The sequence below is a fragment of the Eulemur rufifrons genome, chromosome 20 (assembly GCF_041146395.1).
Source record: "Eulemur rufifrons isolate Redbay chromosome 20, OSU_ERuf_1, whole genome shotgun sequence".
Taxonomy (NCBI): Eukaryota; Metazoa; Chordata; class Mammalia; order Primates; family Lemuridae; genus Eulemur; species Eulemur rufifrons.
The window spans coordinates 36,191,923-36,218,052 of NC_091002.1; the positions used below are offsets into that span (position 1 = coordinate 36,191,923).

Sequence of the window (26,130 nt, forward strand, 5' to 3'; positions counted from 1 at the left end):
CAAAATGTATTTCAGATTGAAAACAACTGGTTTGGAAATGAACTCTAGTAATATATCCTAGTTTTAAAACTCTAAGAATGTCTAAACTTGTCATCTCAAAGGACTTTGTGTTTTTGTGAGAAGATGTGAAATGTTCCCTAGTGAAGAACAGAGGACGTTGGATTTGGAATCAGGTTTCCCAGGCTCTGCCATTTACGTGTATGTATATCCAGGGAGAAAATAAAAACCAATGTGACAACAACAAAAAACCGTCCAAATCTCCTTTAGTAACCAACTCTCAGCTGAAAGTGATCAAAATGCATAATTATTTCTTGGAACCATTTAATACAGGTCTTCCAACCTGTCTAGACTTAAGCTCCCTCATTCATTCATTCATTCATTCATTGTGTACCTATTCATTGACTAACCCTGTGAAAGAAGCTAGTAGGACTAGCTGGTGCCCAAACCACCTCCAACTATGATGTTCTGAGATTTCATTTTAGAATGAATTAAGGTTCTTTTAAGTCTTAGAAACATTCTCAATGATTTTTCTTTTGCTCAGCATTCTTCGTGAGAATAAAGTCTTCAAAATTGTGTGGGAAAAAACAAAACGAAACAAAAAAACAGCTCATACTTTTGGTATATTATATGCCTTGGACTATTATTTGTTGAGAATCTTTTGGTTGCAAGTGATTGAAAGTCCAAGCCTTAACTGCCTGCTCAACAATTGGAATCCATTGGCTCAAGTAATTGAGAAGTTCAAATGTATGGTATGGCTTCAGATAAGTTTGATACAGTGACTTAAAATATAGGAACAAGAATATAGGTTCTCTCTGGCTGTCTTGTTCTGCCTTTTTCAGTGTTGGCAACCTCCTCCTCAGACTATATATTATACAATGGACCCTTGGCAGCTCCTGGGTTTCCTCTTAGTCAGTAACAGTTTCACATATTACATTCCCATAACACAATGTTCAAGGGAAAAAAGTCTCCAAAATCTCCTGCACAGTACCCTGGGGTTCACTCTTCCTCATTTGTTTACGCTTAATCACATGTTCATTCCTGAACCTATTGTATGGGGATGGGGAGATATGCTGGTGAGCTTAAGCCCACTGTAGGAGCTGTAGATAAGGTCAACCTTACTCAAACACATGGCTAAGAATGGAGGAGAGGGCGTGACCCAAAGGGAAATGGGGTGCTGTTAGTTTGAGAAGGAAGGAGCAGATGCTGGAGATGATTATCAGAGGATTTTGGCATACTAAAACTTCGGCATATAAACTTGAAGCTGCCCTTTTTTTCTTCCTTCTTTTTTTTTTTTTTTTTTTTCCTTAAGCTAGAGTTTCTATTAAAATTGCCAAAACATCTTTAAAAGATTTTCTATTTGTAGACCCTCTCAAGTTTAGCCCAGTTTTTTCTGTCAACAGATAGTGATGCATATCAGGGCACATCAGTACAACATCTTAGCATGAGCCTATGAGATGTTAATAAAATATACAGAGAGTGCACATTCAGCTATCTGTTCTGTGAAGTCAGGCCAGATGCTTAATGCACCAGTTAGAAACTATACCACATCTTTCTGAACAATTCCAAAGCGTATTGGAAAAATAATTAGATTTTAGCAGGTCACAGATCCTTAGAATACTAAAAGGTTTTAAAAATGCTATATTAAACTATTTTTCCATTCTGATATTTGCCTTTTATTAGTCAACACTTAAAGTGTACCTGAAACAATGACATAGCCCTTTTAACTGTATTTCCAAAACATACTGCACTGGAGTAAGATCTGTTATTATAGTACTTGAAACAGAAATCAAAGCAATATCAGAGCTGTTATTTCCCTGCCTGCCTGCCCACCTGCCCACCCGCTGGCTCACTCTTCTTTTCCCCAACACCCAACTTAGACTGTTACGCTTTAAAGACTGGGAGAAAGATGATTAAAAACAACAGCTGAGGAAAAACAGCCCCTTGGCCTCCAGGAAAGAAAGGAGGAATTGTGGTTTAGAACAGGTTAGTACCTAGCCAAAAGATGAGGCGAGGCAGCTGGCTAGTGACTACAAAGCTAGAAGCCTGCTCATGCCTACTTTCTTCCCTCTTCAAGGCCTGCACGTATGGCTTTGCAGATGGAGCACTGTGTAACTCCAGCTGATAAAGGCTATGTCCTTAATCCTTTTCCTCTTCCCAACGCCCTGTCACACTTCCCTTGTTTTAAAATGGAAAAAAAGAAAAAGAAAAGAAAAAAAGGATTTTTAAAATGAACCTTGAAAAAAGTGGAGACTTAAAGCAAGCATATTGTCAGTACTCCCACTGATACTTTCTATGTGGCCCTGGAAAAAGAACTTGAGCTCTTTGAGCCTCAGTTCCCTCATTTATGAAGACAAAGATATGGAATCCACCTAATTTTGCTTAGTATGGACTTCGAATAAAATGGTGCATGTAAGAGTTCACTACTAAATCTGGGAAAGATGTACCAAGACAGAGCTAAAGCCTGCGGGTAGTTGCTTTTTATCTTCATAGTGATGAGTGGGGCCAGATTCAGTTCAAAAGAAACAATTCACTAATGTTGAATTGAACTGTATGTTTTAACATTTATCTTTGCGAATGAAACAGTTTGAGCAGTGCTTCTGTCTTCTGTCCTGGATGCTCAGACCTTGAGGTAACAGTATCTAAGGCTGGTTCTGAGACTTAATTACAAATCAAAGGACAAATTCCTTCTCTTTGACAATGATTAGAATAAAACATCATTTTGGAGGAATGACTAGCAGTTAATAAGAGCAGATCAATATACGCCTGATTATTGAGATGTATATTTATAAGATATGCAAGTGGATTGATTGCACTCAAGCAGGGGTTCTCTCTACATGGTTAGCTACTGCTGGACCAAAGCAGTCATACTTTGAAACCATCTTGTTGTTTCACTATGTCTGAAGTATTGGTGCTAATTTTAGGTATGCAAATAGACTTTCTGATAGGAAGATTTCCTCAAATTTTTGTCAAATTTTTTTCCTGGAAATTGGCTCTGCAGCTCTCCCTGTGTTTGAGATTATCTCTTTGCTATTTCCCTACAGTACAGATTGCTTAGGTGCATAAATGTGTTTAATGTTGAAAGAAACATGTTTAAAGTAGACTCAAAGACTGTTTTCTATTATATCGGTTTATTAATGACTGTGGAAACTGCACCTACTTGGCTCTGTCTAGGGGAAGCAGATTTACTATAATTAATGTTTACTTTCCCTTGGGAACTGGTATGAATTGATTATTTGCAAGATTTTTAAGAGATAAGGTATTATCAATTGATTAGATTTGGACTAAGTACAAATGTCATCTATTCCAAGTAAAAATAAGTTAAAAATTAAATCACATTTACCATTGGGAAATTTTCTATAAAATATAAAGGTACTGAATTTTTATGGACATGATTTATAACAAATATGTTATGTATTGATTAGACTTGCTTAGGTCATTCTCTAGGTGATTAACCTGAAATTTGGGGAATTTAAAAACATTTTATAATTCTTTCACAAGTTTTCTTTTTTTTTTGTTTGACATTTAAAATGTATTAGTGCTACAAATTCACAAATACTATACTAGTTTTCACAGGTGTGCTTCAGAATTAAAATCTAGACTTGGCAAGTTTTATTAAAAGTATACAAATATTGCCAAAATTTATTTATAGTTAATGAGCTTTCATTTCTACCTAAAAATTTGTCTTAAAAAGGGAGAGTAGAATTGAAAAAGAAGAAAAAAAAGTATTGTTCTTTAAAGTTATTAATTTTTGTTTGGGAGAAATCTGAGGAGCTTTTTGGTCGTTGTTCAATTCTTATGTTTATATAGAAGCAGCTCACGACTATTTGACTCACTTCGAAGGCAGCCCCTCTTTGTTTTCTTCAGTGGCCCAGGGAACAGACTTGTCACTCCAAAGTGCCCAGGTGTAATTCTGTCCTCCTCTTCTTCCCCAGGGCAAGTCAGAAATAAACTTAGCAGATCGTATCTTATTGACAAAGAGCAAAAGATATTGACTGACAAAAGAGGAAGAAAGGACTAATAAAATGCAAATGTCAGAGGTTTGTTGCCAAAAATCCTAGTTTGACAATGGTTTTTAAGTAACTAAATGTTTTTGAAAGTAGGATTTATACTCACATGTTTTGAAAACATTTGTTTGAGTTTTACTTTATCTAGAATTTTTCTTTCTTTTTTTTTTTTTTTGGAGACAGGGTCTTGCTTTGTTGCCTGGGCTAGAGTGCATGTCATAGCTTACTGCAACCCTGCAACCTCACACTCCTGTATCTGGAATTTTAAGTGCAGTAAAATATTAGTTAACGGTTTTACCTATATTTCATATACAATAATTAAGTGCAGTCATCATTATTATCATTATTATTGTTGTCCTTGTGGTTATATTATTTGTTCCTTACAAACAAATCCTTCTGTCTTATATGTGGGGAAAGTTACAGAAAATTTTCAGTATAGAGTTTTGTAATAAAAAGAAATAGCCTTCTAATGAAAGAAGTAGCTTTCTGATAGAAGTAGGAATAAATCATTATAAATGTTAACTAATTATAAGGTACTTTTAAATCATTTAAAGTCTATCTTTTGGCTATTTTTATTTGAGGATGGTTTTTCTGTAAGGACAACAGGTTGTTAATTGTTAGAGTTGTGAAAGTACAAGGAAATAACTTTAGAAAGTTAAGAGAATGATCCCGCTATGAAAATCAGGCTTGCATTTTCTTGAAGTTTGACTTTTAAAATAATCTAAGTTTATCATAAAAATGTGAAATACATTTGGGAAAAAATATTTACTTAATCATGATCCAGATTAATAGCAAAAATGTAAACACTACAAGAGATATATGAGTGTAGTGTCTTTGTTTTGTTTTAATTATTTTCCTGTAGACTTCCTATATAACATACATTCTATCAATTGTTTCTGGAACTTTCTTTGCCTTGATTTCTTTGCTCTACGTTATCTGGTTCTGCTTAAGGAAGAGTCCTTGAGTAAAGCACGGATATTACCACCTCCGTACTATTAATGCTACAGCTGATATGTAGTAATTGCATAGCAGATGCTAGTTCAAAAACTTATTCTGGGCATTTTAAGGATGGTATTAAGCCCCCTTTTTGTGGGCAGTATATGTATTCTAAGAGAAAAGTTGGTATTCAGGCTCAGATGGGTTACAATTTTTTGATTCACTGTATCTAACGCACTAGCATTCTCTTTGTTTTATTTAGATTGATTTTGCTGCCACCTAAGTCTCTGAAATTAGTTAAGAAGAGTGGGTGGTGATGTTGTCTTACGTTATCTCTTACTTTGAGAGTGTTCAGTAGAAACTCCGAACAAAGGGGGTAAAAAGGAGAAGGCAGAACAGGCATTCTAAAAAGATCCTTGGCCGGGCGCAGTGGCTCACGCCTGTAATCCTAGCTCTCTGGGAGGCCGAGGTGGGCGGATCGTTTGAGCTCAGGAGTTCGAGACCAGCCTGAGCAAGAGCGAGACCCCATCTCTACTAAAAATAGAAAGAAATTATATGGACAGCTAAAAATATATACAGAAAAAATTAGCCGGGCATGGTGGTGCATGCCTGTAGTCCCAGCTACTCGGGAGGCTGAGACAGGAGGATCGCTTGAGCCCAGGAGTTTGAGGTTGCTGTGAGCTAGGCTGACGCCACGGCACTCACTCTAGCCTGGGCAACAGAGTGAGACTCTGTCTCAAAAAAAAAAAAATAAAAAAATAAAAATAAAAAGATCCTTGAGTTTGATGCCTAGTTTGCCATGTGTCTTCCTTTGGTCAGTTTTTTTTTTTTTGTTTTGTTTTGTTTTGTTTTGTTTTGTTTTTCAGCTCATTATGGGGGTACAAAAGTTCAGGCTATATATATTGCCCATGCCTCCCCATCCCCCCGAGGCTGAGCTTCAATTGTGTCCATTCCCTAGACAGTACACATCACACTCATCATGTAGGTGTGCACCCATCCCCTCCCCCCACCCCATCCCCCCCAGTCAGAACTTCAAATGTGTCCATTCCCCAGGCAGTGCGCATCGCACTCATCAAGTAGGTATACACCCATCCCTTCCACCCAGCCCCGACCTCTGTCCGATCTTTGGTCAGTTTTTAAACAAATATTTATTAGATAGCAAGGTGCATCTCATAAAGTGTGGTCTCTTGTACTACATTCTCTGTTCTCGAAATTCTTTTTAACCAACCTTCTACAGTTGCTCTATTCACTTATACATAGATTATAGGTTGGCCAAACCCGTCTCATAATAGGTATATATATATGCTCTTGAACAATACCAAAGAAACCTGTTTTTGGTCTGTGGATAAGGTCAGCAACAATTTAACCAATTCATTCTGGGTTACAAAACCATATTTGAAATGAGGCTGGAAGCAGCCAAGGAGGTAAAATTTTGAAGAGATAGTAAGGAGAGAATAAGAGCTGCTAAGATAGCAACACCATGTTAATCTGAGGTGAATAGAGCCCTAGGAAGTAGGTAGATTTGGGGCTCTTTACCAGTTACTATGGTAATAAGTGCAAGCATGGAAGACAGAGGAAATTCTCTGTGAACATTCATAATGCACATTCCCCTCACCCACACTTGTAGTGAATTTTGGGGAAGGATAGAGGAAACCGCTGAATTTTAGAGGTCAATGAGGAAGAAGAGAGAAGTATATAGATTTGGGGAAAATAAAAATATCAATGTAATGAGACTGGTATTTCAATAATGATAAAAGTATGAAAAGAGTGGTGGAAAGCTAAATGTAGACTAAAATAGTAAACTCTGATTGGAGAGGAGGGATAGGATATACAAATACGGCGATGTGTTACTAGTCTGGGATATTAAGGAATATGACCTAACTCTGCTCTTTTCCATCTTAGGCCCTTCCAGGGAAGAGAGAGGAAGCTTTCCAAAAGCTACCAGTTTAAAATTTATAGGACAGTCCCTAGAATTCTTAAGTCATTATTTATTCTGCATTCAGGGATGCAATAACTTGACAGAGGAAGGGTCTCCTCTATATGGTAAGGAGAGCATTTGCTTTAGGAGAATAAAAGCTGACACTTGCCAAGAAAGCCAGAATTAAGCCTTGGCTATTAAAGAGGGATGTGTGTGTGAGCCATACGTCCCAGCCAAATCACCCACACATCCATTAGGACTATGGGGCAGCTTTCAGAGGCTTCTGGTTTGTATCCAGATTAACATCTAGTCTAACTTTGCAATGTCAGTGGAGGGAACAAAGTCATCTAAAATTTGAAACCAGAACAAATGTATAGGTATTAGAATATGGGATAAAGATGCTGTGACGTTAAGGGTTCATGGTGATTTATACCAGATAGTATATGAAAAAAAAAAAAATATTAAGAGGGAAGGTATACCAGTTCAGTATGTGTCATCTACCAAACTTCATTCCTTCCTTTGACTTGTCCTGTATGAATGATATCTTTCATTAGTATACAAACAGACAAATGAATTTCTTCACTCATCAGTTAAGGGAAACCACCAATTTGTCCTATTAGTCTCAAGGATTGATTTTTGGTGGAATATACCCTAATTATATTTTTCCCCTCAATATCTTTAATATGGCATACATACAGATTGACTTTTTTAAAAAGCCAGGTGCGGTGGTGTGTGCCTGTAGTTCTAGCTATTTGGGAGGCTAAGACAGGAGGATTGCTTGAGGCCACGAGTTTGAGACCAGCCTGGGTAATGTAGTGAGACCTTGTCTCAAAAAAAAAAAAAAAAAAAAAAAAGATAGAAAGAAAAAATGAATATTGTTTTAAGAGAGGAATTAGAATGACTTAGAATATTTATTATGCTATCAGAAACCATACATACATTCTTTTTTTAACTACAAAAAGTGAATTGACCATTACTATTTCCATAAGACTTGTTGCAGTCAACTATGGATTCACCTTGTAGTTGCCCCATAGCCATTAAGTGACACTGTTGCTTAAAAATCCATGTTTGTTGCAGAGTTAGAAAATAATGATGATAAGAAGAAAGTAAAAAAAAAATCTGAATTCCTACTGTCCAGTATCAACACAGGATATTATAAAGCCTTTCAGACTTTTGCAACTTATACCTACATAAAAATAATTTTTTTATAAATTAGGAAAATACTGTACTTTTTAGATAACTTATTTGTTTTATAACCTTTTTGCATGTAAGGAAATTGTGAAATTGTCTCCACATTATGAAGTATGCTTGCATATCATCAGTTATAATGGGGGCATAGTATGTCATTGTTTATGCAGTGATCTATGTAACCAGCCTCCCTTTTAGGGCATTTGTGTGCTCTTCAGTTACTGAAGATTGTGAACACATTATGATAAAAATGCTTCTAACTAAATCTTTGTGCTCAGTCAAGTATATTAATTAAGATAACTTCTTTGAGGTAAAAATGATGGTTTATAGACCTAACATTCTTCTAATGAATTTGCTGTGATTATAAGATTGCCCTCCAGAAAGAATATATGCACCCTCCCTACCTCTGCACCCTCAGTAACATTGGGTAGAGTTAATCTTTAATTTAATAGGAGATACACTGTATCTTAATATTGATCTAATTTATATTTATATAAGGAGCATATTTTCTCTCTTTCTTGAAGGGGAGGGCATTTTCTTTTCCTTTCTTCTTCCTTTCTTCCTTCCCTGCCTTTTTTGGGTAAACTTTATGTCACCCATATTTTTGAGAAGATAAACACGGAAGTACAGAGAATAATACAATAGAGTATGCACCACCCAGAATTAGCAAAGGTTAACATTTAAGTATTTTTACTTTAGATTCTTAAAAATAGGATATAATAATATAATGAAGTTGAAATACCTTTAGTTCCTTCTCTCATCCACTTACCTCTTCCCTTCTCCAGAGGCATTTACTATCATGAATTTTATTGAATTTTAAGTGGATATCAACCTTTGCTTGCTGTATACCAGCAGTTTTTAAAGTGTTGTATGAGACTCTTTCATAGAGTCTGTAAGATCAAAACTATTTTATAATGATCCTAAGATGTTATTTGCCTTTTTTACTCTCATTATTTCACACATGTAGGGTTTTAAAGAGGCTATATGACATGGGTTATCACAGCAAATTGAATGCCAAAGCAGAAATGGGAACCCAGTTGTCTTCTATTAAGTCAGACATTAAAATGATTTCAGAAATGTGAAACAATGCCACCCTTCTAAATAAATGTTTTGTTTGTTTTGAAAAATATAGATTTTTACCACATAATATATACTATCTACATAAACATATGTTGAGTTTATTGTATTCTTTAAATGAATTCATAAATATTTTAAAAATTTCTTAGTTTTAATTTTCTAACATAGTAAACATTGAGAAATGTAAACAACATAAAAAAAAAGCTCTTTGTGGCCTCAATAATTTTTAAGAATATAAAGGGATCCTACAACCAAAATATTTGAGAACCAATATTGTATATAAATAGTAATTTTTAATAAGTTCCCTTACTTATAGATGTGTGCTAAAAAATTAGAATTGTTATGTCATTGTCCTTGGGAAAATATGATTTGGGAGACAATTCTGTTCCCATATACATTTATGTATTAGTAAAGTAGAATAAAAATAATTAACTTGAATTATCTGTAATTTTCATTACTCATCTATTAGAGTCATCCATTGGCCCAATGAGTATTGTGAAATATTAATAATAGAAATAGCTTAAATTTTTATATCAGACACCTAGATTTGAATCCGCAGTGTGGGTACTATGTAGCTTGAGCTAGTAACTCAATATCTCTGTACCTCAGCTTCCCTAAACTTTGATTCAGAAGAAAAACATATCTACTTTTTATGTTGCCATTCATATTAAAATATATATGAAGAGCCTACATAAATGCCAAGAACATAGTAGGTACTCAATAAAATGTAGCTGCTATTACATTAGTATATTGTTTTATGTTTACTGTATTCTCTTATGTAGGATGATCTGAGTCCTCTACACAGGTCATCAACAAAAATAATTAAAATAAAAGCCACTGGTAACCTATTGAATTATAAAAATAATGTTTTAAATGATAACTAACATAGAGCAGAGTGAGGTGTGGCTGCAACTGGGAGTGCAAGATGGTAACTTTCTGGAAATATGTATCAAGGGCTTTAACAATCCATATGTTTTTAACTCAGTAATTTCTGCTCTGGGAAGTTAGCCTAAGGAAATTGTACGAAAGATGTTCATTGCAGAATTATTTATAAGATAAAAGAAAGTAGAAGCAACCAGATATCCATCAATGCAATATTGAATTAGGTTATGGATATGAAGATGATTCTTTTGCAAAAAATGTGTTCAGAAGCTTTTTTTAATAACATGGGAATATACTGATTATATAATTATGAGAAAATCAGGATATAAAACACTATATGTCTTATGATTTTTATGATATTAAAAATAAAACAAAATAGAAAAAAAAGGAAAGTGATATATCAAAATGTTAACAGTAGTTCTCTCTGAGTACTGTTCTGAGTCTTTTTAATAAATTATACTTTTCCATCTTTTTCAGTAAATATATATTGCTCTTGATAATAAAATTGTTATTTAATATTAAAAAAATCTTTACTAAAGATTGGCTATTTTTCATTCTAGCCTTGAAATTACTGGGGGTGGAGAGAGCCCTTTTACAAAAATAAAGTCCCTGATCAGTAGATCAGTGTTGGGGAGAGGGCTTGGTTATGTGTCTTCCTTACTAGGAAGAGAGGAATGTGGCTAAGCAGGACCTGGGTTAGCAGATACTAACTAACTCAGTGGGGTTTCAAGAACAACTATTGGATCCTGATTCAGTGGAACATGCTCCAGGTCGCTCAGTGTTGTGGTTAAGGCCATTGGTTTTGTAGCTAGACCTCCTAGTCACAAATTCATCCAGATTTAAGAGGGGGGGACATAAGCACCCACCTGTCCGTGGGAGGAGTGTCAAAGTAACATTGTAAGAAGAGCAAGAGGGATGAAAAATATTGTTGTAGCCATGCTTGAGTAATACAAGCTACCATAATAGTCTACTAACCTATTAGATAACATAATATTATAGGCATTCTTATCCACCAACAGCAGCAATTTCAACTCTGTGTAGAACATCTTAGGACTTTTTTACAAAATGCAGATTATGAGTAATTTTTCATTTTTTTTATTATATTCTGCATTTCTGGCCTTTTTTTCAATGTTGAACACTTATTACTATAATAAAAAGTTTTAAATGAAAAGATTAACAATTTTTACAATGTATCTCGATATTCTACATTCTATGAATGTATGATTTCTATGTAGAATTTCTTAGATCAAAGTTGAGAATCTGTCACACTCCTTTCTCAGTTTACTCATATTTCTAGTGGCAGGGACCTCTTGAATGAAAAAAAGTTTCTATCCACAAATATTTCTTGGTTAAATGTAGAGATCCCTCAGGGCAAACCTCAGATGCCAAATACGGCCTATAAAATTATGAAATGTGGTGCTCACTGTCTTACTGTTAGAACTCCTGGTTGCAAACAGCTGATGAGCTGCTGCTGGCTGTTACTGCTAGTGAACTTGGACAGAAAGCAATTTCTTTTCATCTGTCAAGAAAGGCAGGCAAAGTAAATATGTGAGTACATTTGATATTGATAAGATTCATGCAGATACACTTGCAAATAAGGCAGTGCTCTTAAGATTTTGGGAAATGGCCAAAGAGGCTGTTTTGTCCCCTCAAAAACTTTGGAGCTGCCCCTAATCTCACACAAAGCCATCTTTTTGAATTAAACATGTCTTATTCTGAAAGATGCCAGGCCTAGTCCATAGAAACATTCAACTTGTCTTTGCAGCTGTAATTTATTTCTTCCCTTTCTCCCCCTCAAATGGGAAAATTATTCATTTTAAAAAGCAAATACCATTATAGGTTTGAGGCAAAAACAGAACGAAATATGGAAGAAAAGGATCAGTTTCAAAGAGGAATAGTACTGTATAATAATTTAGTTTACTTTTAAGTGGCAGCTGTTGTTATGTATATATAGGATATAGTAAAGTACCCAGGAGTAAATAGTGTACTGAATGTCACTCTGGTGACTTGAAAGTGTTAATGCAACTTCTCAAGTAGATTAATTTATGCCTGGGAACAGTTTTCAAAATAGTAGATTTGGGGCTCAATAATTTTTATTTATTGAGTACATATTATGTTCCCAGTCTTATCCTAAGCACTTATATGAACTCATTCACTTCTCTTAACACCCCTATTAGATAGTTAATACTATTACCCCCCTTTTACAGACAAGAACAAAGTGCTTAAAAATCTTGCCCAAGGTTACATAGCATTGCAATCAGGCTTCATACCCAGGCCAGCTGGTTTTTACCCACTGCTCTTTATTGCTTTTCAGACGAGTTTTTTAAAAATTTGCAGTGGTTGGTAATTTTACATTAGGTGATTTTAAAATACCTATATCAAGAGAATGTAAGTAAGTATCTTTAGGAGATGTTTTCAGAGTTCATATACAAAAAACCAAGGGCAGCTATTATCAAAAAGACAAAAGATACTGTGTTGATAAGAATATGGAGAAAAGAGAACCCTTGCACACTGTTGGTGGGAATGTAAATTAGTTAAGACATTATGGAAAACAGTATGGAGGTTCTTCAAATAATTGAAAATAGAAATACCATCAATCCCACTACTGGGTATATATTCAAAGGAAATGAAATCAGTATGTCAAAGAGATACCTCCACTCCTGTGCTCATTAAAACATTATTCACAATAGCCTAGATATGGAATCAATCTAAGTGTCCATGAATGGATGAATGGGTAAAGAAAATGTGGTATATATACACAATGGAATGCCATTCAGCCTTAAAAACAAGGATAACCTGTCATTTGCCACAACATGGATGGACCTGGAGAATATTAAGTGAAACAAGTCAGGCACAAAAAGACAAATACCACATATCTCACTTACACATGAAATCTGCAAAAGTTGAATTCACAGAAGCCGAGAGTAGAATGGTGGTTACCAGGGGCTAGAAGGTGAGGGAGGTGAGTGGAAAGCTTGTGAAAGGATATAAAATTTCAGTTAGACAGGAGGAGTAAATTCAAGAGATCTATTGTACAACTTGGTGACTATAGCTAATAACAATGTATTATATACTTGAAAATTGCTAGAATAGATTTTAAGGTAATACATGTGTTAATTGGCTCAATTTAGCCATTCCACAATGTATGCATATTTCAAAACATCATGTTATATATGCTAAATATAAACAATTTTTATTTGCCAATTAAAAAACCAAGTAAGTAAATTTAAAATAAAAAAAAAAAAAAAACCAAAGACAAGAAAGTTCTCAGAAAGGGAGGTTAAATTTCAGGCTCATTGCTCAACTTTCTTTACATCTGCAAGTCAAGTCTAATGAGTTTGGAATCTGGGAACTGACCGGCACTGCTATTTGTAAAAAGAACTTGGGTGAGTCACTTCATCTCTCCTGGGGATTTTAACAGCTGCCCTGCCAGCCTTATGGGGTTGTTGGAAAAAATAAGTGAATTATCATGGTTATCAAGTCCTGTTGCAAGCTATAAAGTCCTCATTACTGTTAGTTATTGCTGTAATCAGGCATCTTTTCTTTTAGAAAAGCATTTCAGGAATGCCTACTTTTAGAAAATCATTTTCTGCAGTTTGTCCTCTATTTTCACTATGTTTCATTGAATGATACAAGGTATGTCAAGTGTATAGCATGGTGTCTGGCATATGGACACGTGCAATAGATTCTAGTAATTATTATTTGATTTCTAGCAGAATTCTTGGATTTGGAGAAGCAATAAAAGGAGAGTATCTCCTAACAGGTTGAAACTGCTGAGCCAAGATTTGAAAAGCAGGACTCCCTAGGCTTTCCTTATTGTCAAAGGCCGTAGAGATACTGAAATGAGTTGAGAAGTCTAATTCCTATTTTCAGTTTTCTAATTTTAGTTTTCACTGCTAATAACCCCTTTTATCTATATTATCTATTTATATACTCATGTGTCAAGTCTGATCAATTCACAGTGGCTCTCTGAGGACTGAGTTAAGTATTCTAAGGTCACATCTAGGTTTGATAAGACGGAGTGTCAGAATCACTGCCTCTAGGAGGGAGGAGTATTTGCCATCCCTAGACTACCCTATGAAGTTTTTGAGATACTTTTGCTTCTATTTTTTAATCATACCCTCACTGCAACCCTCTGTATTTGTCAGGGTTTAGTGTTCTACTGTGACACAGGAAACTGAGACGTGAGCTCTTCTGTTCTACCTCTGTTGTTTCTCACTAGGTCATGCTATCATGGTTTTACACATCCCTTTTCAGGTCTCAGCCTCTATCTTGGAATCTAACATGCAGCTGAACACATAATAGATAAACCATAAATTTTTGCAGAATTAAATTTTAGTGAATTAAACTTTCACTCCTAACTGAAAGATTGATACTTAAAAGATAAAACCTCAAACCTCAAAATGGAGCTGCTGGCACTTTCCTCATTCTTCCTAAATACGAGATAATTCGGTCTCTGTAAAGCCTGTCACTCTAGTAGGTGGAAAGGATACACGGGGCCATTTAACTGCCCTGTATGGTTCTCAGGTCACTTTTTTAAGAATGGTCAGTGGACTAGGCAGCTGTCTAAAAACCACAAGGGCTTGTGAACAGGATGCCAAACTGAGCCAATAGCTAATCCAGCAACCAAGGGGAATAGGGAAGAAAAAGGCTCAGTAGGTAGGAATTCTTGCATCATCCCAATGCATTTTGCTGACATTTAGGCTTCTTCTGTTTTTTCCATAGCTCACCTTAACCTTTTATTTTCTTTGTGTGTGCCCAGCACAAGTTTATTTTCCAGATCCCATTTATTGACATCTCTGGTTTATCCGCACATTTCACATGCTTTTCTAGCTGTTTAATAAAGGTCATGTTTATAGCTTTAGTATTGATGGTTTGCCCAATAGGCCAGGTGTCAGCTTATATAATGTCCGATAGAATCCCTTCCCATAGGACAAAATCCTAAGATTCCACTCTGGAGTCTTTGTTTTTATAGATCTAAATAACAACTTTTGATCTTCAAAAATATATGACATGGTAATAATAATAACTTAACTTCATCTGATCACTGTTTCCAGCACTTTCTTAATTTTCACATCAACCACGAGGTAGGTACTTTTATTGTCCTGTTTTTACAGATGAGGAAACAGAGGCACAGAAGTCAAGAAGCTGGTCCAAGGTTACCTAGTGATTGCTGGAGTTAGTATGCTATGCTACTTCCCGTGTGTGGTATGTGTAGCACTTATGGGTCAGGCCCGTAATTACTAGCCACAGGGTAGCTAGTAGGTTTTTGTGGTGAGCACAATAGACAGTTTCTACCCTCTTGAGTTTTGTTCAAGAGTTCCTTCAGATCACCTACAGGCCTCATCATCCCTACCATTCATGCCTTAATGGAGACAGCTTTTAAATGAAACATTTCTCTAGAAATTTCACAGCCCCAAATTAACATTGCATAATATGGTTTAATAGCTCTACCTAGGTGCATTTCAGACCCCTAGAAAAATAAAATTTCCATCCCCAGAAAATTTTCATCTCTTGGGCTAGAGAAAAAAAAAGGAACAAAAAGTTCCTTTGCAAGAGGAAAACTTACGATAGATCATGTCTTCTTAAAGCAATGAATTGATAGCTGTGAATGAAAAACAGATGTTGCAATCTCCAAAAAAATAGATATGTAAATGTCTGCAGGGTATATAATTAATCTCAAGAGTGTAGATAATAGTAAAATATAGTAAGATAATTAGGAAGTGATGACTTTTGAGTACTTATTTTTGTATTTAATATAATTTTTAAAACTTAATGCATATAATTTATTTATTAATAATGACTGTTTAACAGCCAGCTCACAGAATTCCTGAAAACTTAACAGTTGGCTTTTGAGAACCAGTGGGAACCATCTGACACCTGTTTGTTTATATACACAGAGAAGTTCAATTAACACTAGCCCTGAAGACTCAGTCACTCAGACCCACTTATTCTCTTGGGGTTTGGAGGCAGACACACTGTGTTCTAACTCACATCCTAAATTTTATTAAACCTGTAACATTAGGCAGTTTACCCTTTCTGAGCCTCCTTTTTATTATCTGTAAATACAAAAATAATACCAATAATGATTATGAGCAATTATCCTGTGCCAAGCATAGTTGTAATTCAGTGAATCTTCACAACAGGGAGATACTGTAATTCTTCATTTTACAGCTGTGAAAATATAGGATCAGAAAATATAGGGTAGGTAGCTTGCCACACTGATAAGTGAAAGATCTGATAATATTAATATGAACAAAGGGAATTTTGTCCTAAAATATGCTATCTTAACTGTCTCAATATGCTGCCTACTTCATTGGCTATGAAGATGAAAGTATATTTATGGCTCAGAATATTCCCTCCAATTCTCCTTCCCTTCCTCCTATTTGGAAGAATTAGATTAGGATCACAAGATGTTGAGAATGTAGTGTCAGAAAAAGGGAACTCTGTGGTATAGCAGTGGTCTCAACCATCACTGCATAGAAAAATGCCCTGGAGAGTTTTTAAGGACTTTGATGACTGCACCATACCCCAAGTTAATTGAATCAGAATTCTGAGGATTGGGGCATGGGTATGAGTATTTTTTAGAAAGCTTTCTGGGTGATTAAAAGGTGGTTTTCCACTTTTGGAAATGTTGTTAATGGTACTCTCATACTTCTGTTTGCTGATATTTCTCCTTTTTCTCATATACGCAGTAAGAATTACCACACACAAAGGAGGTCCACATTGGGGTCACCTTAATCCAAACAGAAAAATTGGTTTGGATTTCATTAGCAATTTACTGCCAAGACTATAGGTTTGTTAGAAGTTCTACTTTGTGGAGTCGGTTTTGTATAAATGTAGAATTATCTAACCTCATTCCAGAATGAGGTCCAGTCACCCACTAGGGTCTTATGAAGGGCTAATTCTGTCTATTGTGTGATGACTCAGATACTTTGTCCTCATATTTAGTTTAAGCAATTTAATTTAAAAATTACTGTGGTGAAATTTATATGTCATAAAATTAGTCATTTTAAAGTGATCAATTTAGTAGCATTTAATACATTCTCAATTTTGTTCAACCACCACCTCTATCTAGTTCCAAAACATTTCATCACCTCAAAAGGAAATCCCATACCCAATAAGCAGTTACTCCCTATTTTCCTTGGCTCCTTCTCTCTTTCCCCTAGCTCCTGGCAACCACCAATCTGTTCTCTGTTCTTAAGGATTTATGAATCTATCTATTTCACATAAATGAAATCATATCGCATATGACCTTTGTGTGTCTGGCTTCTTTCAGTTAGGGTAACATTTTCAAAGTTAATCCACATTGTAGCATGTGTCAGTACTTTATGCCTTTTTATGGCTGAATAATATTCTATTGTATGTATATACCAATATTTGTCCATTAACCCCTTGACAGACATTTGGATAGTTTTTATTAATATGTTTTGGCTATCATGGATAATAATGCTATAAAGATTAGTTTCTGTGTATAGACAAAGTTTCCATGTGGACTCATATTTTCATATTTCTTGAGTGTAGTGAAATTGCTGGGTCATGGTAATTTTATATTTAACACTGTGAGGAACCACAATACTTGTACCATTTTACATTCCCATCAGCAATGTATAATGATTCCAATTTCTCCACATCCTTGTCAACACTTGTTAGTTTCCATTTTTGATTATACCTATCCTATTAGGTGTGAAGTGGTATCTCCTGGTAGTTTTGATTTGCATTTCTCTAATGACTGATAATGTTGAGCATCTTTTCATGTGCTTTTTGGCCATTTGTCTATCTTCTTTGGAGAAATGTCTAGTTATTCAAGTATGCTACCTATTTTTTAAATTGTATTGTTTATCTTTTTGTTGTTGTCAGAGTTATTTATATATTCTGGATATTAAACCCTTATGGGATATATGATTTGGAAATATTTTCTTTCATTTTGTGGGTTATCTCTTCACAATCTTGATAGTATCCTTTGATGCACAAAAGTTTTTAATTTTGCGAAAGTTCGCTTGATCTATTTTATTATTGTTGTTGTTGTTCATGCTTGTGTAGTCATATTTAAGAATCCACTGCCAAATCCAAGGTCATAGAAATTTACTTTTATTTTTCCTCTAAGAGTTTTATGGTTTTAGCTCTTACATTGAGGTTATTTATCAATTTGGAGTTAAAGTTTATATATGGAGTGAGGTAGGGTCCAACTTCATTCTTTTACATATGAATATACAGTTGTCCCAGTACTATTTGTTGAAATCACTATTCTTTCCTCTATTAAATGGTCTTGGCACCCTTATATATTTACTTGGGCATAGATGTTTGGGTTTAATACTGTACTCTCAATTTTATTCCAATAATCTACATGTCTCTCTTATGCCAGTACCACACTGTTTTGATTACTCTTGCTTTGTAGTTAGTTTTGAAATTAGGAAGTGTGAGTCCTCCAATTTTGTTTTTCTTTTTCAATATTGTTTAAACTATTCAGGATCCCTTGCAATTCCATATGAACTTGAAAATTGTTTTTTCTAGTTCTGAAAAAAAAGCCATTATAATTTTGATAGGGATTGTATTTAATTTGTAGATCATGTGCTAGATAACATTGCTATCTAAAAATATTATGTCTTTCAGTTTATGAATATAGGACATCTTTATATTTATTTAGGTCTTCTGCACTTTCAGGCAATGTTTTATAGGTTTCAATGTACAAATCTTTCACCTCCTTGGTTAAATTTATTTCTAGGCACTTTATTCTTTTGGATGCTATTGTAAATGGGATTAATTTCTTATATCTTCTTAAGATTGTTCATAGCTGGTATATAGAAAGACAAATGATTTGTATATTGATCTTATACTCTGCAACTTTGATGAATCAAGTTGTTAGCTCTAGTAAATTTTTCCATGGATTCTTTGGGTTTTTACATATATAGGCGCATATATATATATATATATAGGCATATATATATATATATATATGAATGAACATATCATATGCAAAAAAAGGTAATTTTACTTCTTCCTTTATAGTTCATATGCCTTTTGTTTTCTTCTTCTTCTTTCTCTCCCTCTTCCCTTTCTTCTTCTTCCTCTTCTACTACTTCTTTTACTTCTTTTGCCTAATTGCTCTGGCTAGAACTTCCAGTATAACGTTGAATAGCAATTGTGATATTAGCTGTTGGTTTTTCATAAATGCCCTTTATCATTTTGTAGATGTTTTCTTCTGTTGCTAGTTTTCTAAGTGTTTTTGTCAAGAAGGATGTTGGATTTTGTCAAATGCTTGTTCTGCATCATTTGTGGTGATCATGTAGGCTTTTTTTCCCTTTCATTCTATTAATGTGCTGTATTGCATTCATTGATTTCTTTACATTGAATCACCCTTGCATTCCTGGGATAAATCTCACTTGGTCATGGTACATAATTCCCTTACTATGCTGTTGATTTGGTTTGCTAGTATTTTGTTGAGGATTTTTGCATCTATATTCATAAGCAATATTGATCTGTAGTTTTCATTTCATGTAGTGTCCTGTCTGGCTTTGGTTCAGAGTAATCCTTGCCTCATAGAATGAGTTAGGAAGTTTTTCTTCCTCTTCTATTTTATGAAAGAGGTTGTAAGGATTGATGTTAATTATTTATTTTTTATTTTTTGAGACAAGGTCTTGCTCTTTTGTCGAGGCTAGAGTGCAGTGGTGTCATCATAACTCACTGTAACCTCAAACTCCTGGGCTCAAGCAATCCTTCTGGGTTAGCCTCCTGGGTAGCTGGGACTACAGGCAGGCACCTTCCCACCCAGCTAATTTTTCAATTTTTTGTAGAGACAGCAGTCTCGCTCTTGCTCAGGTTGGTCTCAAACTCCTGGTCTCAAGCAGTCCTCCTGCCTTGGCCTCCCAAAGTGTTAGAATTAAAGGTGTGAGCCACTGCACCCAGCCTATGTTAATTCTTTAAATGTTTGTGAAGCCATCTGATTGTGAGCTCTCTTTTGTTGGGAGGTTTTGATTATTGAATCAATCTCTTTACTTGTGATAGATCTGTTGAGATTTTCTATTTCTTCTTTACTCAATTTTGGTAGTTTGCACATTTCTAGGAATTCCATTTTATCTAGGTTATTCAATTTGTTGTTGCACAACTATTCATAGTATTCTCTTATAATCATTTTTATTTATCTAAGCTTGATTGCAATATGTCTACTTTCATTTATGATTTTCATTTATTTATTAGTCTCTTTTTCTCTTAGTCTGTCTAGCTAAAGATTTATCAATTTTGTTGATATTTTCAAAGAACCAACTTTCAGTTTTATTCACTTTTATTTTTCTAGTCTTTATTTCATTAATCTCTGTTGTAATCTTTATTATTTCCTTCATTCTTCTAGGTCTGGGTTTAGTTTGCTGTTCTTTTTCTAACTCCTTAAGTTGTAAAGTTAGGTAATTGATTTAAGATCTTTCTTTTTTTTAATATAGGCATTGATAGCTATAAATTTCACTCTGAGCCCTGCTTTTTCTATATCTCACAAATTTTAATATGTTGTATTTTGATTTTGTCTCAAGGTAGTTTCTAATTTTCCTAGTGATTTCTTCTTTAACCTATTAGTTGGTTAAGACAGTGTTGTTTAATTTTTATTTATTTGTGAATTTTCCAGTTTTCCTTCTGTTATTGATTTCTAGCTTCAGTCATTGTGGTTGGGGAAGATGCTTTGTATCATTTTAATTTTTATAAATTTATTGAGACTTTTTTAGTGGCCTGAGATATATATGTATATCCTGGAGAAATTCTGTGTGTACTTGAGAAGAATGCTTATTCTGCTGTTGATGGTTGAATATTCTATATAGTCTGTTAGGTCTAGTTTGTTTATAGTGTTGTCCAAGGCCTGTATTTCCTTATTGATCTTATATCTAGATATTCTGTTTATTGTTGAACATGGTGTATTAAAGTCTCCAACAATTCTTTCTACAATTATTGTAAAATCGCTTGCTTCTCCCTTCAATTCTGTCAATGTTTGGTTTATATATTTGGTTCTCTGTTGTTAGGTGTATATATGTTAATAATTTTTATAACTTCTTGATGTATTGACCTTTTGATCTATATATTATGTCTTTCTTTATCACTTATACCAATTTTTGACTTAAAGCCTACTTTGTCTGATGTTAGTATAGCCACCCCAGCATTCTTTTGTATACTACTTATATGGAATATCATTTTTTATACGTTTGCTTTCAACCTATTTGTGTCTTTGAATTTAAAGTGAGTCTCTTGTCACAGCATATAGTTGTATCATATTTTTAAAAAATATATTTTGCCAATCTCTGGCTTTTGATTGGAGAGTCAATTAATTTAGATTTCAAGCAATATCTGATAAAAAAGGGCTTCCTTCTGCCATTTTGCTAATTGTTTTTGTATGTCTTATAGCCTTTTCTTCCTCATTTCTTCCATTCTTACCTTCTTTTGTGTTTAATTTTTTTGTAATGTACTCTATTGATCTTTACATTTTCTATTGCATATATTTTAAAGATTTTTGTTAGTGGTTACTATGGGGATTACAATTATAATCCTAAATTTATAATAACCTAGTTTGAACTGATGCCAACTTTACTTTCCCCTAGTTTAATTATCTACATGTATTTGTTTTAGAGTATAGGCATTCTAGGTCTTCTCTTTACTTTATGAAACACATCACCCCTATAAAAATGATATATTCAAAGTATATTTGATAATTACTTGTTGAAATACAACTCTGTTTTTTTCTTTCACACAGTTTTGGATTAAATAAAGCAAAAACATCATTTCAGAAATAATCCTTTTGCAAATTTAAGAAAGCTCTTCCTTTTGAAAATCAATTTGAATTGTTGGTAAAGACAAGATTTTTGAACACAATAAAATATAAACTCTTGTGAAGTTAAAATAAATTATTTTATTTGTTGAATTTTTTTTTTGAGGAGAAATAATGACTATGGAGTCTTGAAGACTTTATTATTAGAGATAAATGGAAATTAATTTTTTTAGCCATTTTGAAAATGTCAGACTTCAGACTTTAATGTTAGACTGTTACTCATACTTTACAAACTGAAGACGTTAAGAATAATTTTGGGGAAAGTATTAATTATAAGTTGTAATTGAATTCTCAAGTTATATAGTTTCTTTTAATAATTAGAAAGCAAAATTAATTGAAGAAAACAAATCCACATTAAGGAATATAAAAATGTTTAAGTTAAAGAAAAAAAATGAGTAGTTTTTGATGAAACTTAAGCTTGGATTGTCCAAGTGCTGAGACTGAAAGGACTGTAAGGGCAAAATTTTGGGGGGGTTTGGGAAGACAGTGAATACGTGAGATAAAATATTTCTTTTATCCCAAATTCTTTTTCTTTTAAGAGAAGAGAAAATGTATATAGACTATTTGTATCCCAGTAAGAGGAAGTAGAGCACAAAAGGCCATCTAAAGAATGAAATTCCTGTAAGGAGTTTTCTGAACCACTTGTATCAACTGTTCAGAACTTAGTTTTAATTAAATTTGCTGGGCTGGGGGTGGGGGCGGACAATAGCCTGTTTTAAGGATAGAGTGCCAGCTTTAACTTTAACTTTGAATTTTCTGGCCCCAATCCATTGATGTCACTACTTCGGTGTTATTTAAATGCAGGATTTTCAGTTTAATTTCCTTTCAAGGGAGACAGTTTCTTTTTCAGGAAACTGCCAGAGAATCTCCCTGTGCTTTATTAAGTAAACAATTGCATTTTCAGTAGGGAAATGCGATCTAAGTGGTAGCACATTAAAACAATATAGTGGCAGATGAAGATCCTAAAAATTAAATAATTATGAGATTATTAGTAGCAGTGAATTCATTTATATACAGTTTGAACTCAGTGGGGAATTGTTAATTATAAAAGAGACTTACTTAGGATACTAAAATTAAATATAAAAATCTTGAATTATTTTTCATAAGGTAATACCAAAAGTCCATTTTCCCTTTTATGCTTTATATTAATTATAATTTCTGCTCTCATATTTTGTGATTTTGAGTAATTTTGACTGAACTTCTTTATATTGAATATAGAAATTTTTTAGGCTAATATAATTTTTTTTAAGCTTTAGAAATCATAACTTTAATCATATTTCATCTGTATCTATTTGAATATATGCCTTTTTAGTCTTAGTAATAGAATTTTTAAAACGTTGGTTCTTTTCTGTTGACCTAAAATTGCATATTTGACTAGCGAGCAGTTACTATATTGAAATTATTAGAAATCAAGTGAAGTAATTAACTAAATAAAGTGATTTTTGAAATCTACATGATATTTTTGTGTTTATTAGATATTTTCAAGAGGCCACTGCCAGCTTGTCTTCCACTACAAGGCTTTTGTGCATAGGTTCTCTCTTCTAGGATTACTCTTTCTTTCTTTGTCTAGTAAATCATTCCCATTTTTCAGCTTTTAGCTCAGGCATCAATTACTATCCAATGTCTTCCCTGACTTCCTACCACATCAGTTCCTCTCCAACCCTATATATTCTGATAACATGTGCCTCTCCTCTGTGGCCTTCATAATAGTTTCCAGTTTACTTCTTTGTGATCATTTGATTACTGTGCATCTCTCTGACTGCAGAAGGAGCTCCATGAGGGCAAGGACCTTGCCTAATTTTGCTCACCATTGTAGTCCTTGAGCCCGGCATAGGGTCTGGTACAGAAACAGCTTCTAGTGCTTGCTAGAATGCTTGCTGTTGAATGATGTAGAACACTGTACTGTAAAACACCACAACATGCTGTCTTATTCTATACTTATTTTATACTGTCATGTGAACTTGAAATAATTTTACTAGAAAATAAAAATTTCTTTATTAGATGTATGCAAAATATGTCTGCTATCTGTGATGTCAGGTTATCCATTCATTCACTATTCATTCATTCATTTATTAATTTGTTCATTCACTAAACTGTTGGCTACTGTTTTGCTTTGCTATTGCTATATAACAAAGTATCCCAATATAGGCGAGGATGAACTATCTCTATTCCCGTTGTCTATTGAAGCTGAAACCTCTAATTTGTCTTCTTCAGCTGAAACCTCTAATTTGGCTTCTTCTCTTACCTGTCTGGCTCCTCAGCAAGGATGACTGGAACAGCCTGGCTGAGATTGTATGACTAAGGTCTTACTTCTTCTTGTCAGCTGGGTTTCTTATTGTCCTCCATGTGGTTTCGGGACCTCTCTGTTCATGTAGCCTCTTCACATGGTCTTTCCAGCAGGGTAATCTTATATTTTTGCAAGTTAGTTTAGGGCTCCTAAGAGTGCAAAAGTAGAATCACAAAACCATGTTTTCTATTTGAGTCACAGGCCAGCACAGTTTAAGAGAAAGGTGCTAAAAAAGGAGATGAATACTAGGAGAAGAGGTTTATTGGAGGTGACCAAAGAACAGTTTACCCACAGCTTTTGTGATAGAAAATGAAATAGGATTTGCTATCAGTGAACTCATAGTATACTGGGAGAGAAAGATACAGGAATCAATAATTATGGCAGCAATCTCTCATAGTTACTAATAGTGTAGGCTTTGGGCTGACCTGAGTTTGACTTCTGCCTTACTAGGTATTTACTTTAGGTTAGTCTGCTATTTCTATGAGCCCCAGTTTTTTATATGTTCAATTACTTATGCAATTCTGAGAGATCCTGTGGGAAAGAGTACACTGTAACTAGTACTGAATACATACTCTTTTTAAATACAGAGGACTTTCATAAACAAGTTGCACAGGAAATCTCATATAGCTTCATCTGTAATGGCAATGTGTTAATTTTAAGATATAATAAGGATGGCTAAATATTTTCATCTACTTGGAAAATTAAAATATATGAAATACCCTTATAAATAACTTCTTTAATAAGGAAATTAAAATGGAAATCACAGACTATTTAAAATGAGAAAAATTTAGGTTATTACATATCCAAACCTATGTAATATAACCAAAGCAGGTAGCAAAGAAAAAATATAATCTCAAATGCACTTAGCAAGGATAGAAAAAAATTGACTGGAGAAAGAACAATATAAGCATAAAGAAAGTAAGAAGAAGGAACTAAATAAAAGTTAAGTCCAGGCATAGTGGCTCATGCCTATAATCTCAGCACTTCAGGAGGCAGAGGCGGAGGGGAGATGGAAGATCGCTTGAAATCAGGAGGTTGAGATCAGCCTGGGCAACACAGTGAGATACCACTCCACCCCTTACAAAAAATTAAAAAAATTATCCAGGCATGGTGACACTTGCCTGTAGTCCTAGCTACTTGGGAGGTTGAGACAGGAGGATAGCTTGAGCTCAGGAGTTGCAGGCTACAGTGAGCCATGATTTCGCCACTGTACTCCAGCCTGGGCAACAGAGAGCATAACTCTGTCTTAATAAATACATGCATACACTTATATACATACATACATAAAAGTTGAAGCAGAAACAAACCAAGTAGTTGATCAAAGATCAAGAAAATTTGCAAATTCTAATTATGAAAAAGAAAACAAATTGAGATTGGGAAAGAGAGCATAAATACAGTTTCAGAGATTAAGACAATGTTAAAGAGAATGCTATTATACCCACACATTTGAGAATCTGGATGAAATGTATTAATGTAATTTTCTAAGAAAAGATAAATTACAAAATTGGATTCAAGAAATTTAGACCTATATAGATCAACAACCAAAGAAGAAATTGAAGAAGCAGTTGTTTGCATCTCTTTTTATCTATCCCAATCACCTTGGGTGAGTTTATCCTGATTATCCAAGATAGTGGAAAAGAAAACAAATTTTCAGTTCTCAAATTATAGAATTTGAAAGCTTAATATGTTCCTTTCATTTATAAATCAAGGCCATCCTCTTCATGGTCTCATCCTATGTCCAATAATCCCTCCCAACCTCCTCCACTGAACTTCCTACAAGAAGGTTCTAACCTTTTAAAATTATATATTTCATTTGTGTGATTCTTTTTGCACTATGATGTTAATATCTTAGGAACAGAAACAAGAGTGGTTGTGTGTGTGCTTCATAGTTGAGTCTGAGTGCAATCCTCTATTTCAGAAGGTGGGACTCCAATCAATTCTTGGCTTACCTCACTCTTAGGATTTCAATAATAGAAACACTTCATATTTTCCTTCTAGTTTTTCTGTTTTCCCAATGTTTTCTCTTAGTTTACTG

The 26,130-nt window shown here is 34.2% G+C and overlaps 1 protein-coding gene across 4 annotated transcripts in view; it reads left to right on the forward strand.

Annotated features, from left to right (window-relative positions):
• The window catches only part of MACROD2 (mono-ADP ribosylhydrolase 2), a 1,707,340-nt gene that overhangs the window by 257,755 nt on the left and 1,423,455 nt on the right, over positions 1–26,130 (forward strand). The window lies entirely within an intron of this gene.